A 14,523-nucleotide genomic window follows, 5' to 3' on the forward strand; every position below is an offset into this window, starting at 1 on the left:
ATTCTTAACCTCACTTGGGACTTCTTTGAATCATATGTTGTTTATAGACATTTCATTGATTCTTCAAATTCTCAGAACTTCCCAGCTATCTTTCTATTACTGATTTCTAATTTAATTTCTTGTGGTCTGAAAACATACTTTGAATGGTTTCTATTATTTTAAATTTGTTAAGATATATTATAGAGCCAAAATGTTGTCTGTCTTGGGAATGTCAATGGAAGCTTGTGAAGAATAGGTATTCTGTTGTTGGATGAAGAAGTCTACAAATGTCTATTAGCTTCAGTTGATTGATGGTGCTATTCAGTTCAGCTGTATCCTTACTGACTTTCTGCCTCTTGAACTTGTCAATTACTTATAGAGGAGTACTGGAGTTATGGATTGTAATGGTCAATTTGTTTATTCTCCTTAAAATTCTATAAAATTTTATCTCGAGTATTTTGATGTTTTGTTGTTAGGTGTATGCACCATAAGAATTACTCTTTCTTTAGAGAATGAACCACTTTTTTCATTATGTAATATCCCTCTACACCCCTGATAATTTATTTGATTCTGGTTTGCTTTAAATTAGTATAGCTACTCCATATTTCTTTTTACCCCCACTGGTGTTTGCATAGTATATCTTTGTTCATCCCTTATTTTTAATCTGTCTCTGTGGTTTATGGACTAAATAGTGTTCCCCCTACCTCTACTAGATAAGTAAACAGATGTTGGAACACTACTCCTATATACTTGTGGATACATCAATTTGTATGCTTAGTAAATAATCTGTGAATATGGAATCTATGAAGAGGAATGTGGCATCAGGATTCGAGGAAGACTAATCAACAACTTGCATTACGCAGATGATACAACCTTGCTTACTGAAAATGATGAGAATATGAAATGTTTACAGCAGAAGATCAAGAACTATTGTCTTTAATATGGATTACATCTCAACATCAAGAAAATAAAAATCCTTACCACTAGAATCATAGGCAACTCTAATAGAGAAAGGATTAAGATTGTCAGTGGTTTCTTCTTACTTGGACCAACAATCAAACACCCCTGATACCAACAGTCAAGAGATCAGAGACATATTGTTTAGGGCAAGGCTGCTGTCAGGGACTGCTCTAAATACTGAAGAGCAATGCTGTTAGTTTGAAGGCTAAGGTGTGTGTCCCTCCTAGCAACATGCCCAGAGTCATCTTTGCCTCCAACATGCACTCTGGCTACAACCTCTCCAAGACATATTTGTTTGTTCTTTTGGCCGTACATTGGATGTTCAGTGCTCTTCTCCAACACTATAGCTCAAAGGCATCAATTCTTCCAGGTCTCAGAAGCATAGCAAGTGACTGGAAGAACCAAGGCCTGAATCAGATGCACCTTAGTCATCAAACTGACATCTTTACTCCTCAATCTTGTGGAGAGGTCCCTAACTGCAAGCTTTCCCAGTTCTATGTGTCTTCTTTTCTGACTGCTGCTACTAAGGGAGATAAATATGGATTCAAGTAAGATGAAATTGTTAACAGTTAAAGTCTCTTAGTCACCTTTAAACCTGGGACAAAACTCATTCCTACGGCTCAACTTTCAACTAAACAATAGGCAGATATATAAGGCGCCAGAGAGGTGCCTACTCCAGAATGACCAACCATATAAGCTCAAAAGAACAGGGTTTGTCCAAGGATAAAGTCATGAAGGGATAGAAGAATTAATGGAGGAGAGAATTCCAGGGAGAACAGGGGAAAGGATGCTATTACATTTAGGGTATCATAATTAACATTAGGGAGCTCCAGTAGTCTGGCTCCCAGGGAGCTGGTCTTCTCAGAATTGGCACCCCTTTAGCAATTCAAATCTGCTACAGGAGAATCTACAGGAGAAACGATAGAAAATCTCTTCTTGTACAACTTCCAACCTCCAAAAATACACTGCAAGGTCAGCTATGAGTTGACTTAATGATGACAAATTATTAGTGTTCTAAGGGAAAATTTGTATGAAAACCCAGCATGCCTTGTAGCCTTTCACTCTAACAACAACAACAACAAAATAAATAAAAGAGGGGGGAAATATAAAGCCACACACACAGGTGCTCTTTCTGTTACAGTAGCACTGTTGTTGTTGTTTTTGTTGTTGTGGTTAGGTGCCATCAAGTTGGACCTGACTCATAGTTGAACATCCAAGATATTTTCAGAGACTGTAAATCACACAGGAGGAGATTCCCATCTCTCTCTAAAGTAGCAGCTGGTGGATTTGAACTGTGTGACTTCAGGTTGGTTTCTTATGCGCTCAGCCATTAGAGTTCCAGGATAGTGGTACTATGTAATCAAATCTTTTATATTGAAAATGTGCTCGGTGCGTTGTTATATGCTATGGGAAATGTTTTGCCTGGTAGTGATTATATGTACAAAAAAAAAAAACAAAACAAAACAAACAAAACACTGATCTTAAAACCATCACAATTATTGGTGTGTTTGAGCTTATTGTGAAAGTAATCATATAAACCCACCTTATGGAAAAAAAATTTTAAATAATCTTCTAATTTACCAACCATGATGCCCCTCTCTAGGCACTGGTCCAACTGGACAGCATGTTTAGATTCTGTATTATTATGTACCATTGAGTCGGAACCAACCCGTAGCTGCCTATCTGGCGAGTTTTCAGAGGCAGTTAATCACACGGGAGGAGACTGCTCATCCTTCTCCCGCGGAGCAGCTGGTGGATTTGAACCGCATGCATTCGGGATGGCATTGCAGATTACCACTAGGCCACCAGAGCTCCCTATATAGACTACATATATTTTTTTATCCACTTTGGCAGTCTTTCTCTTTTAAGCTATAAATAATTAATATTTAAATTTATTATTGATGTACTTGGCTTATTAGGAAGGAATTGTACTGTCAATGCAAAGGTGCATGATTCAAATCCACCAGTTGCTATACAGGAGAAAAATAGGGAATGTCCTCCCATGCAAATTATTGCCCCTCAAAACCCTTGCTGAAGGGTCAGTTCTGACCTCTCAACACACAACAACACATTTGTAACTGTAATATTTGTTGTACATACTTTTCCTTCATTCCTTTGTATTTGTTGCAGCAACGAGGATCCTCACCACTCTACCCTCACTTGAGCCATGGTCCTTTCAGTTCCTTGTTATGCATCTGAGAGCTGACAGTGACTAAAGATGTCAGAAGAATTGATTCCTTTGAACTGTGGTGTTGGAAAAGAGTGCTGAAGTTCCCATGGACAGCCAAAAGAACAACGAGCCTTGGAGAGAGTGCAGCCAGAGTGCTGCTCGAAGGCAAAGGTGATGAAACTGTCTCACACTTTGGGCATGTTGCTAGGAGAGGTTAGTCCTCGGAAAAGGACATCATGATTGGAAGGTGGAGGGGCAACTAGAGGAAGACCCTCGACCAGATGAGTTGACACGGTGACTGTGGCACTGGACTTTAGTGTTTCATAGATTATGATGATGGCCTGGGTTAGGGAAATGTTCAGATCAGTTGTTCCTAGTGTCATAACGGGTTGTGCTCAACTCAACAGCAGCTAACAAAAACCAGTTACTGGTTTCTGCAGCTTTAGTTGACTTTGATTCTCTGTATTAACACATATTTTCTTCAAATTTTGGATGGCAGCTTGCTTTATGACTTCAATTTTTCTGATGGATTTAAGTCAACTCATTGATTTGTCAGGTCAAATGTGTGGGATTTTTAAAAATTTTCTACTAGTTTATTTATAAAATTTGAATACATTGTTTTTAAGAACAAATTCTTTCCATTTCCCTTACCCCACCCCCATCAAATTGTACAAACCCATGATTAATCACCCTTTCCCCCTGACATCCTCATCACTCTACTTCCACCCTCTCCCACCCTTCTTGGATGCTTATACTCATTCTACAATAATGGTTTATACAATATTTATCCTTGTGTGACTGAGTTCACTCAACATAATCCTCTCCAGTGGCTCCCAAGTTAGGTAATAATTTACAAAATCATTGCTCCTATGTGCTGGATAGTATTCCATTATGTGAATGTACCATAATTTCTCACTCCATTCGTTGGTGTTTGGACATTTGGGCTGTTTCCATGTTCTTGTGATGGTGATAATGCTGCTATGAACATTGGTGTACAAATCTCAGTTTGTGCCTCAGTTCTCATTTTCTCAAGGTATTTTCTTAGTAGTGGAATAACTGGGTCATATGGAATTTCTATGTTCATAGAAATTAAAATATTTTCTTGTTACAAAGTGAGTAGCGATAACTCCAAAGCTTTTTACATATTGCATCTAAAGCTGTAAATCCTGTAGGATTTTTATATGAAATATTGCATATTGTCTAACTTCTTCACTTAGTATAATCACCTTGAGATTTATTATTATTATATGAATTAACAGTTTATATGTTTTATTGCCAAATGGTATTTTATTTTATGGATATAGTGCAATGTGTGTATTCATTCACTTACTGTAATTTTTTGAACACTCACATGCAAAACTTTTAGATACATGTTTTCATATTTCTTTTATAAATATATTAGTGTATAATAGCTAGATTATATATAGCTATGTGTTTAACAAAAATTATCCATGTCTTTTATAAAGAAAGTAATGTCTCATAACACATTCCCACCTATAATATTGTCCCATATTCCCACTAAATCTTGGTATTGCAAGTCTTTTAATCTTTACTATTCTATTGTTGTATAATTTAATATCAATCCTATACACTTTAAAGGATAATAAGTTTCCTAATTGGTAGCAAGAGTGGCATCCACTTCCTAAAAAAACGTACCTCTAGAAACTCTATGACCTTTGATGAATGTCAACAGTTGCAGAAAGGCTTCAGGCCTTTTGTTCATAGAGTCGCTATGAGTCGTGCTTGAACTTGACAGCAATCAAAAACACAACAACAATTTATTATTAGGGAGCTCTGGTACCTTCGTGATAAGGAGTTACACTGCCAGCCCACAGGCACACAGTTTGAGTTCACCAGCTGTTCTGTGGGAGAAAGATGGACAATATAGTCTTGTACAATTACCTCCTCTGAAAACCTGAGGAAAGGTCACCTATGAGTCTGTTCTGACTCAACCGTACACAACAAAACAATAACTTACTACTATGGCATACATCTCCATGTATTTAAGTTTTTCCCCATTTTTTAATATTGTTATTTTAATAATTTTTCTTTTAGTTATTCCCTATTTTTCAATAATATTTTCCAGCTTTAAGTGTGCATCCCTTTCTTGAGTCTTTGACGATTTGATTTTGCCTCCCTTATAAAACAATAATCTGGTTACAGGTTAATGCTTGGAGAAACACAAGACTACTAAGTCAGAGACAAAAGATTTTATCACTCATGTCACAGCAAGCAGCATAACCACCAGTATATTTCACTTACCACCACATCCCCTGAGAATGATGGCATGGATCATATGACCATGATTTTGGACTACAGTCGAGGAACTCAGAGATCAGACAATCTATTGTTTTTGTGTAAAGTAACAAGACTTCATTTGACTGATGGTAGATATTATCTTTTATCTTATCCTTCAAGGTACAATCATCCCTCAAAAATGGCATAAATGAAAAAATGGTCAGAGCCTTGGGAAGTTCAAATACCCACCAAGAAGTGGCTTATTCAATAAGCCTAAGGATTCTCTCTCCCAAAGGTTTCACACAAGTTTAGTGCTTTGTTTTGGGTCAAAATTATCCTTATTTCCTATTTCTAAAATAGTTTTGGTTTTCAGTTACAATATTCAGCAGATGTCAGATTATAACATATAAAATTTTTAGTTGAAAACTGACCTTGCAAAACTCACCTTATTAGGTCTACGAGTTTTCTGTAGATTCTTTAGAATTTTTGACATATAACCAAGTGGTAGAAATGGATAGTAAACTACTCACTGGAGGACTTAATAGATTCACTACCAACCAGTTGAGATTCCACTGGAACTTTCTGGCAATGTTGTTACCACTGACACTTGCTGGGAACACAGAATCAACAGTGTCCTTCCTTGTTCTGGCTACCAAATACTGCTGCTATGACAAGAAAGAAAAATAGTCTGAAATTTTAACTTCTTTCTTCAGCTACCCAAGGAGAAATATTTATATAGAGAAACTCTAATATTAGGAAGCAAAGCAATGGTGGGTACATACACTCTTTCCTCTTTGGTCACAACTGTGCTTGTCCCTTACAGCTCACTGAGATTTCACACCAGCTGTGGATTCACTGCTCTCGTGGATAGTTTTAGTATTTTAGGAGCATGAATATCTCCCTGCAAGATATTGACCTTAGATGAGTTAATTACAAAATTTCAAACACAACAAGACTAATTATTCAAATCCAAGAGGACACACTGCTACTGGCAAAAGAGTGACTTGGGGATCAAGATTCCTTTCCATCTGGACTCTTTCTCTTCTTCAGTATCCTATTCTTTGTTAAACAAAACTCTACCTTTCAATTAGAAATCTAGCAAGCCTGAATTTAACAGAGATTGTAATTCTCCAACCTGCCTGATTAAATTTTATGTTTGGTTTTAAACATTACCATTCAAAGACCTTTTAAATATGAAGATTTCTTTTAGGACTCTCTGGACAGCAATTTGGTTTTCAGTCTATGAAGTGAGTGGAAAGTTAAATGATGTGAGCTTTTTGTTTTCTTTTTTTCTGAGGACGCTCCACTGTGATTAGAAGAATCTACACACTCCACAGCCTGGAATTCTCCTTGTTCAGGAGCTGAGCAAAGACAGAAGAGCTGAGGTGCCAGAAGTCTAAATAGCCGGCCAGTTAAGAGAAGGAGCCAAGATGTAAATAAAAATCAAGCCCTTAATCATTTCGTGCCATAGTGTAAACAGTCAAATCCAGAGGACTTGCTTATTTCTCCCCATGTTCCATAATCTTGGGATTGGGCCAGGGGTAAGGATCAAGAGTATCACTACAGAAATAGAGTATATTTCACTGAAAAAGGAGTCCAGAACTAAAGCCTCTTATAGCTTTATGGACCCAAGCGTTTTGGTGAGGTCACGTTGAAAGGCTAATAGTAGAAAAGAACTCAATATTGTGTCATAAAACTATCTTCAAGTTTCCCCCCTTCCATCTGATGAAGAAGCTTTAGGGAAGCAACTCAAGTGCCCATCAACAAAGGCATGGATAGAGAAAACATGCATGCAATGTAATATTATGCAGCATTGAAAAACAGTGAACTCAAAATATTATACAACATAGGGGATCCTTGACATTATGCTGAGTGAAATATCTCTATCACAAAAGGACAAAAGATGCATAATACTACTGTTACAAAATAGGACTGACATGGGGGATTGAGAAAATAGGAAAAGAGTGGGTAGATAATGAACTCTGTATGGGAACAGGGAGGGGAAGAAAGGACTGAAAGGAATATATGATCAGGTGTTAGATGTACGACAACAATCTGGGACAAGGGGTGCACTGCAAAGTGGCCTAGGGGGAGGAGGTTGGAGGAGGGAAGGGTATGTGCAACAATGAATGAATAAAAAAGGGGGGGGGGACCAGCAGCACTGAGGAAGGTCTCTGCCAAAGTTCCCATAAAGAGGCCTCCAAAAAGAGTTCTTGGGCTAAGAATGCAAAGATGAAAAAGAACATTCTTTTACTTCAATAGAACCTAATTCTTTAACTCACTTTCTTCAGTGATTGCAATGCATTTGTTATGTGCAAAATCTAGTTTGAGAGAACAGCTTTCCCCTGAGGCCGCTCAGGTAAATGGCTTCACTGTGGATTCTGGGGGTTCAGTTGTTCTGTCACTTCCTATATATATATGATATTAAGCAAGTGACTTAACTTCTCAATGCCTCACTCGTGTATGCAGGTGAATTATAATTAATTTAACTGTAAAAGCTAATTTTTTGTTTCACACAAATAATTTAGGATGACACTGAGCCAAATGCTCAAAATTGGGCCTTTCAAATTATGCACACTCTCTGGGGTCATTAAAAAACAAACTAAGCCATCACTGTGGAGTCCATGTGGACTGACAGTGACCCTACAGGTCAGAGTAGAACTGCCCAATAGTGTTTTCAAGGGTATAAATTTTTAGGGAAGCTGCTATCATTATCTTTCTCCCTTCAAATGGTTAGTGACTCTGAACCACTGACCTGCTAGTCCTTGTGAACCACTATGCTACCTGCCTGATTCCTTTCACAGGTCTCAGAATAAAATCCCCAAACCACAGGTCTCAGAATAAAATCTCCAAACTCTGTCATCACCCGAATGGTATGTATGCGTCTAACTGGTGTAATGAGGGTAGGTGTGGCATAGACAGTGAGACTGGCTCAGGAGAGTATAGAGTTCAGAGATACTGTGCATAGGGTCACTATGAGTTGTAGATGACTCAATGTCACATAACAATAACCTCTTAAGAGTTCAGATAGTTCCAGTCACACTTAATTTCTTTCAACATTACTCTGCTAGCATGTCATCTCCTCCAATTTGCCTTTCTAAAGTAGCTCACCTGTGAACTCATAGGCCACCCTGTTTCCTGTTATTACTTGTAATAACGTTCTAAAAGTTTTGTGTATTTTGTTTTGTTACATTTCTTATTTGTTTTTGTGCCGATTATTTTCATTCTTCCACTATAATCTCAACTTGGATCAAGACTGATGTTGTTATGAAGCCTGCCAAGCCCCATAGCCCCAGTTACTGTATCAATCCGTCTCATCTGAGATCTTCCTCTTGTGCTCTGTCCCTTCACTCTTCCAAGCATGATGTCCTTCGACAAGGATCGGTCCCTCCTAGCCACGTCTCCAAAGTATGTGAGACGGAGCTTCAAAATCCTAGCCTCCAAGGGGAAACTTAGTTTCACCCTCTCCAAGACAGATCCGTTCATTTTCTTGGCAGTACATGGTATTTTCAGGTCTCTTCTCTAGCACCACACCTTGAAGGTATCGATTTTTTTGTCATCCCAAGTCATCCAGCTCTTTTGTCTCTGCACACTGCACAGCATCTGAAGTAAGTGCTCAGCAAGCATTTGTAGAATGAACAGATCTTGTTTAATTTCCGTAACTCCAGGAGATTGCATACGTCATTTCCTTCTCTCTTTAAGACAGGAAAATGCGAAATTGGGAGAGGATACATTAACTTATATAAGGTCAGTCACAGCCAACTAGTGTGTCTAACCTACAGGTTTCCAAGCTGGAGTTAGATAGCACCAAAGAGGTGGGGAAAATAGTGTCTTCCCACCCCAAAAGGCTTAGCTCTGCGCCTGCTTCCCTCCTTTCAAAGATCAGGTCCACAGGACCTTTATATAGATCAATGCAGGGAGTGCACCATCGTTAACAGCACAAAGCTGGCGCGTCCTCCACACGCGAGCGGCACGGCCCTCTCCACCGGGGGAACAAGAACTCACGCCACCTGCCACCCGCAGACCATGCCGCGACCTGCACAGGCCCCCGCACGGCCACCACGCTCCCCTCTGCGCAGGCGCGGGCTGCCCGCTTCCGCCTGGGGTGGAGCTGAAGCTCTGTAGGCGGGTCTCGGTCTCCCTACAGCGCCTGCACCCCCTGCGGGCATCTGCATGGATCACTGCAGTGCCCCCGGTTTAGGCTTGGCCAGGGGACTGGCCTCTGCAATCCCGAAGCTGCAGCAGGATCGGAGAACTGGGACAGATGCGGAAGCTCCTGGTGCTAGAGCTGTCCAAACTCGCCGTTTCTTGCTCTGCCTCTACTTGGTGGGATTCTTGGTGAGTACGGGGGCTGGGCTGTGAGGGCACTGTCATTTCTGTTGAATGAGAACCTACTCAAAGCTGAGTGTCCATTGGATTACCAGGACTGTGAATCGCACGGGAAGAGAGCTCCAGCTCTTATGGATTCAAACCACTGAACTGCTGGTGGATTCGAACTACCAGATAGCTATAGCCTTCAGTTAGCAGGCAACTTTCTTGGCCTATACTTACTGCCAGCTGTGGGCTAAGTGCTAATCAGATCTGGACTTGCAAGCCTTCTAGCGCGTTTTCTTCTTCTTCTTTTTTTTTTTAAAAAAAAACAAACAAAAAACCCAACAACCCTCCATGGATATTAGTAATGTTCAGCCAGGTTTCGAAACCTGTGATCTGCACAATCTAATGCCTCCCCGCCTTTTAGTCTTCCTCTTGCCCTTTAACCCTCTTCACTCTTTTGTGGACACACAGTTTCACTCCCCTGCACAGTCCCTGGTTCCCTGCTCAGCTGAGTTCCATAAGAAGTCCTACCAGACTCCTGTATGACCCTTGGACCTAAACCCGCTCGGGCCTGACCCCTGGCGGTAGACACAGCATTTTAAGAAGGGCAGGGACTATCTTGGATTGATTTGGGAAAGATGTGATAAATCTGCTTCCCTGAAGATTTACAATTTAGCCTGTGGAGTTTATGGCAGCACTGTTCTGCCTTACAGGATCAATGAGTTAGATGAACTCAAAGACAGTGGGTTTTGATGAGTTAAGATTTTACTAATTTAGTCAGTGATTTCTTTATAAAGAACAAGCTTTTTCAGAATTCAAAGAGAATGTTTACATTTAAAATGTTGTTGACATTTACCATTACAATTTCTTCTGCTGTGATTAGTATCACACTAGTCACTAAAAAGCAGAGGTCTACAGAGTCCCACATATTTTGTTTGGCTGTTCCGCTTCATCATTTCCGATGTCAGCTGTTCCTGCCCTGTTCAGTTCCCCTACTCCCCTGTGCCTCTTGGGTTCATTTTGTGGTTTGTTGGAACGTCACACGGAAACTCAAAATTTGGGAGGAAAAGGACTCACGTGAGTGCTGGTGAAGCAGGTGGGTGCTGCAGAGACTGGTGAGCCGGGATCCACACAGCTGATTGGCTGCTGTGTCCCTGGTTAACTCGGCGGCCAATAGAGTGAACACTAAGCTTTCATGAGCTTATTTAGGCCTCTAGGAGGATAGGACTTGCATCCCACCAGAATCCTATCAGCCTCTTTAGTATTATAAGTGTTTAATCACAAAATGGGAGGCCCTGGGTGGAAGATCCTCATCAATTCATTGAACAACAGCATTTGAAAGATATGTAGTAGCTTTGAGTATCCCTGAAGGATATCTAGTGGTTTTTTATTCAGTAACATCCAAAATATAACATATAACCTAATTATATATATATATTATTTTATATTATACACACACACACACACACACCTTTGGAGCTCCTTTTATATATCTAGATATACAAATATATCTAAGACTTTTAGGGAAAATGACTCTTGGGAGCCAGAGAGCAAGATGAAAGAAATCCTTTTTCAAAGTTCTTCTTAATCTCTACTAATAAGTTTTATTTTGAGAGGAAGGTAGAGATTAGGCTTTTCACCTGTTTTGGTACTAAGACCTGTTCTCGCCTCCCAGTTACATGGTTAGAGCATTATTCCATTTTCACTTTTAGTCCTTACATCAATCAGCTGGTAATTTTAATGTCAGGCTACTAATATAAAAATAATAAAATTGGGTTTCCTTAGGAAGTCTTATGGGAAATAAGGTTTCTACTCTGTTAAGGAAGGTCACTATGAGTCAAGATTAACTCCTTGGCAATTGGTATAAGTCAAAAAAGACTCCAGGACACACAATGACAGCTTTTGAATTTATTCATCAGTTTTGACTGAGAGATACTAGGTTAAAAGATTAAGCAGCAAAGGAAGTTCTGGTGGCCTAGTGGCAAGCAGCTGCACTGCAATCCTGAAGGTGTGTGGTTTGAATCCACCAAATCCTCTGCTGTAAAAGGAGGGGCAATCTCTTCCTGTGCCAGAGGGATCAGACTTGACAGTACACAACAAGGAAAGAAAAAAGATTAAGTGGCCTCTGTGACCACAGATCAAACTTTTGCACAGTGCAAAGTTCACTCTTACTGATAGTACTTCTTTTGTAATTCTTTTTTTATTTTAATTTTTTTTATTATTAATTTCAATGAAAGTTAACAGAGACTTTGGATTTTCATTTATTCATTGTTGCACTTTTCTCCCTGCCTCCCCCTCCCCCTCCCAGTACACTCTTCTCTTTGAAAAGTAAAAGAAAAATTCTTTCATTGTTTTATAATCCCTTCCCTCAGGTTCACTCCACTAGTGATGGTATTTCTGATGCATTAAGGCAAAGCTGCTTGCCAAGGGCCTCTCTAAAGTACTATAGAGTAAAACTGTTACTTAGAAGACTAAGGTGCTAGAGACTCAAGCCATGGTGTTTTCCATTGCCTCTGCATGCATGTGAAAACTGGACAATGAATAAGGAAGAGCAAAGAGAAAGTGATTCCTTTGAATTGTGATGTTGGTGAAACACTTTCCATATGGCATGGATAAAGCAAGGATGATGAGATTTTGTATCAAATATGTTGAGCATATTAACAGGAAGGACCAATCTTTGGAAAAGGACTTCATGTTTACAAAAGTAGCGAATTAGTGAAGGAGGGAAGCCTTAGTAGGATGAATTGATAAAATGACTGCAACAATGGGCACAACAGAAATTTCAGGATGTCATAAGGTTGGTCAGAGTTTGTTCGGTAGAAATGGGGTCTGTATGAATCACAACTAGCTCAATAGAACCTAAGAAGATGCTTTCAGATGAGGACATACTTTATGTTAAGACCATTTTAGAACAGGACAGAAGCTGTCCTCCTGGGGAAAAAAAAATACATTCCTTTTCAGACTCAAAGTTTTTAAATAAAGACAGTAGCTAGTTACTACATTTTCAACAGATCTCAGCCTTTGAACTTAAATATATCTTTTCTATATTGTGTTTAATATTCTACCCAAAGCTTCCTTAAGTATTACAACTCGAGGTTTGAATTTGTTCTTCAGTTCCCCGAGCTTAAGAAATGCTGAATGAGTTCAACTCTTGATTTTCTGACTCCAGCTCCTTGCACATTTCATTGTAATACTTTATTTTGTCTTCCCTCACTGCCCTCTGGAATCTTCTGTTCAGCTATCCTTAATATCTTAATTTCTTCCCTTTGCTTTGGCTTCTCAGTGCTACAGTGCATTATTTAGAGTTTTTCTGATGTCCATCTTGGTCTTCCTCCTTTGTCTTTGTAATGATGTTTGCATTCTTCCTGGATGATATTCTTGATATCCTCCCACAGCTCATCTGGTCTTCACTCATTAATTAATGTCCAAGGCCTCAAACCTTTTCCTTAGATGATTTTGAAATTCAGGTGGGATAGACTCAAGGTCAAATTTTGGTTCCTGTGGACTTGATTTACTTTTCCTCAGTTTCAGCTTGAACTTGCATATGAGTATTTGATGGTCTGTTCCACAGTTATCACTTGGACTAGTTTTCACAGCTGATACTGAGCTTCTCCAGCGATTTTTTTCCACAGATGTAATTGATCTGATCCCTGTGCATACTATTAGGTGCAATCCATGTGTACAGCCTGTGTTTATGTTTCTTATAAAATGCATTTGCAATGACTATATCGTTGATTGTGCAAAATTCTATCATTCTATCTCCAGCTTCATTTCTGTCACCAAGTTCATGTTTTCCAACTGCTGATCCATCTTCTCTCTTCCCAACTTTTGCATTCTAGTGAGTCACCCATTATTACTAGTGCATCTTGATTGCATGCTTGATCTATCTCTGACTGCAATAATTGTTAGAAATCTTCTATTTCCTCCTCTTTTGTTGCAGGCTGAGGGTAAAGTATTTTCATAATTATTAATAATGAGACAGACAACCAAGAATGAGATAGAACAGAAAGCATTAAAAAAAAAACAAACCAAACGGGGCCAGCAGTTCTCTACTGACAGGCTGACTTTAGCGTCCCTGTACCTTTATTGACAATTATCAGGAAGTAAATCACAAAGAAAATTCAATGCAAATGAAGTCAAGCTCTTTCTATTAAAAACCTTCCCCTGACTCAGGAAAGAGGGGTCAGCAAATACAATCCAAGAACCTGGTAAACCCTTAAGGATTGCCTTGGTACCTCAGGGTGAATTCCAGCTTGAACCACGCCTCCTCCACATCCTGAAATAGCATTAAGCTTATTACAAATATTTAGTATTGGCTTCCCATACTCTTTGGCTCTGGTTGTTGGTGCATATGTTTGAATGATGGTGATATTTACTGGACTTCCTTGTATGCATATGGATATTATCCTGTCACAACATTGTATTTCAAGACGGATCTAGAAACAACTTTTTTAACTGTGAAAGCAACTCCATTTTTCCTTACCTTTTCATTTCCAGCATAGTAGATCATGTGATTCTCTGACTCAATGCCAGGCCATCTCATTTTGCCAATACCTAGTATGTCAATATTTATGTGTTCCATTTCCTTCTTAACAATATCCAATTTTCGTACATTCATGGTTCTTAAATTCCATGTCCCAATCACTAGTGTCTGCTTACAGCTGTTCCTCCTCCTGTTTGTTTCCATACTTGAGGGCTCAGCCTCAGTTGCATATCTGTTAATCTAAGTGTACTCTGTTATGCATAGGGTTTTCAGTCATTGTACCAAAAAGAATTGGTGGACACAAGAATTTCATCAAAAATGTATGAGCAAGAGCTTGTGGTGATGAAGAAAGAAGCTCAAGCTGCTCTGAAAGAATTGG

At 39.3% G+C, this 14,523-nt stretch overlaps 1 protein-coding gene across 1 annotated transcript in view; it reads left to right on the plus strand.

The window, feature by feature from the left end:
- The first annotated feature begins 9,592 nt into the window (after positions 1–9,592).
- MFSD9 (major facilitator superfamily domain containing 9) overlaps positions 9,593–14,523 on the plus strand; it is a 33,541-nt gene continuing 28,610 nt past the window's right edge. The window contains exon 1 of the mRNA XM_006884546.1: positions 9,593–9,685. The gene's annotated coding sequence lies outside the window, so the exon portion shown is untranslated. The remainder of the gene's footprint in view (positions 9,686–14,523) is intronic.

The sequence above is a fragment of the Elephantulus edwardii genome, unplaced genomic scaffold, assembly GCF_000299155.1.
Source record: "Elephantulus edwardii isolate Elephantulus edwardi_28Jun2011 unplaced genomic scaffold, EleEdw1.0 scaffold00036, whole genome shotgun sequence".
In the NCBI taxonomy this organism is placed as follows: domain Eukaryota; kingdom Metazoa; phylum Chordata; class Mammalia; order Macroscelidea; family Macroscelididae; genus Elephantulus; species Elephantulus edwardii.